Source organism: Octopus bimaculoides, chromosome 12 (genome assembly GCF_001194135.2).
Source record: "Octopus bimaculoides isolate UCB-OBI-ISO-001 chromosome 12, ASM119413v2, whole genome shotgun sequence".
NCBI lineage: Eukaryota > Metazoa > Mollusca > Cephalopoda > Octopoda > Octopodidae > Octopus > Octopus bimaculoides.
The window spans coordinates 54662704-54665289 of NC_068992.1; the positions used below are offsets into that span (position 1 = coordinate 54662704).

The 2586-nt window shown below is 37.2% G+C and overlaps 1 protein-coding gene across 1 annotated transcript in view; it reads right to left on the reverse strand.

The window, feature by feature from the left end:
- Positions 1-2586, reverse strand: part of LOC106870128 (MICOS complex subunit Mic10) — a 31474-nt gene that overhangs the window by 7966 nt on the left and 20922 nt on the right. The gene's annotated exons all lie outside the window — the stretch shown is intronic.

Consider the following 2586-nt stretch of genomic DNA (forward strand, 5'->3'; position numbering starts at 1 on the left):
TATATATATATATATATATATATATATATATATATATATGTGCGATGATTTGGTAAGCGGTGTCGTGTTTTACAATTCTATAAATAATATTTTATAAATATATCTGAGTATGTATGTATGTATGCATGTTTATAGGTGTAAGCATTGTATATACACACACACTTAATACACAAAAGCGACTCAGCTGGGAAAAAATTAAAGAAATAAAAATGTTGTACTTAAATTGCCGAACAAACACTCATTATCTCTCTACCTTTATCGAAAGAATATCATACAGTGGGACTGAACACAAGTCCGCTTGGTTGGGAAGCAAGCTTCTTATCACTTATATATTAAGTGCATGTAGATAGATAGATAGATAGATAGATAATTTTTAAAGAATTATTTCCCCTTAAATTTAATGTTATTCAAACCCACTAGTTTAGCGCAGCGTGGTGAATCAATTTGCTAGAAATAGCAGCCAACAGTGGAGCCTCGACGTATTGAATTACACACACATACCCAGGCCTACTCCCCATCTTACTAAATCATTATTCCTAAAAAGATAGCAAGAAAAAGTATTGAATTAAACCTACTAGAAATTGTAGGCAACGAAGAAGTCTCTGAGGTGTCGATCGAACCTGCTAGAGATAACAGACAACAGGGACCCTTCTACATGGTGAATCAAACATGCTAGAAACCGTAGTCAACGTGGGAACCTCTCTGTAATGAACCAAACCTGTAATAGCACTAACGAAGGAGCCACGACGTGGTGAAACGAACCTGCTAGTGATAGCAATCAATGAAGAAACTACTAAATATTGGATGAATCCTGCTGAAAATAACAGCCGAAGGAGGCTTCAAGGTATAATAGCCAACGAGGGAGCCAGGACATGGTGGAACGAATCTGTTAAAAATAGCAGCCAACGATAGTGCCTAATTGGTCAATCAACAACCGAAGTATAACAGTAGACAAGTAGGCTTCGAACACCTTTGATCATAAATATGTTGAGAGCCGAACTGGAGTTAAACAACCATAACCTGCTGGAAATAGCAGTCACGTGTTCTTCAAATCTCATTCTACTGTCTTAAAAAAAGGATGGACACAAAATAATGTTGTCCTTCATACTGATATATATATATATATATATATATATATATATATCATCAGCGGCATCGGGACTGCGTGGCTGTCCGACCTCTTCAATTGTGTCATCGGTTATCTGATAACCAAGATCTGTGAGCGAGTCTCTGGCATTACCGTCATGAACTATTACCTTACGGACCTGGAGTATGCGGACGATACTACCCTATTCAGCAATTCCATCGACCACATAACAGACGCATTGACCATATACTGAAAGGAATCAGTACAGCTGAAGGTGAGTAGGGCAAAGACCAGGCTGATGCATGTCGGAGATTGCCAGGAACCTCCATCTCCTCCATATTGGCCCTGACAGCCAAAAACACGAGCCCTCACCCAACAGTTGTTCTCCAATCTACAGGAGCATGCTCAGAATAGGACCATGGTGATGTTATTCTTTTCTAGCAGAAATAGTAAAAATAAAAAAATTTCGCTGAGGAAGTTTAATAAGGCACAAACGTGTCCAGCGTTATCACCGTATAACTCAGTTCAAACTCACGGCGTTGCTCATATGATTTTGCAGCGAACTAGCAGAATCGTTAGCACATCAGGCAAAGTGCCTAAAGGCATTTCGTCCGTCTTTAACTTCTGAGTTCAAATTCCGCCAAGGTCGAGAATAACCATCAAAATTTGAGGGTTACCTCCCCTTAACTCTTTTCATCAGCATTAATCATTCAAGTTATATTTCCTTCACCTAAATAAAACAAAATAAAATATCAATCGACTAAATCAATTTTCTTGCTCCCCTTCAACAAAAGAGTACGTCAAATTCCACAAAATCAAGTCAAACACTCCTATGGCCATTTCGGGAGTTCATTGCCGTTGTTCGATTACAATTTAAGTGCATCTTCTCAATGACCCCTTCATCAGGATGAACAAGAAACTGAAACTAAAAGTCCATTCAACGTCGCATGGCTAATTTAAAGATAACAATTTTTTAGTCAGTTGGTATTTTATCTTATTTTATTTAGATTTTTAGTAGCATGACACGCTTTAGAATTTTTAGTCGATTGTGCTTACCTTTTTGATACGCCGTTCTATATATCTGTATTTTTATTCGCATATATATTTTTACCGTCTGTGTTTTTTTTTTTTTTGTATATGTCTACTTTATATGTTTAAGAACCATGGTAATATTTATATATGATCAAATGTTTAGAGGTATGGTATTATATATAAAGTCGTTGACTCGAATTTGATGTTTGTTCTTTGATCGATGTTTCTTTATCTCTGTCTCAATTACATTTGAGACCTTCTTTTTGGCAGTATGTGTGTGTGTGTTTGTGTGTCTGTGTTTACGTCCCCATAACTTAGCGGTTCGGCAAAATAGGCCGATAGAATAAGTACTAGGCTTCCAAAGAATAAGTCCTGGGGTTGATTTGCTCGACTAAAGGCGGTGCTCCAGCATGGCCGCAGTCAAATGACTGAAACAAGTAAAAGAGTAAAAGAGTAAAGAGTATATA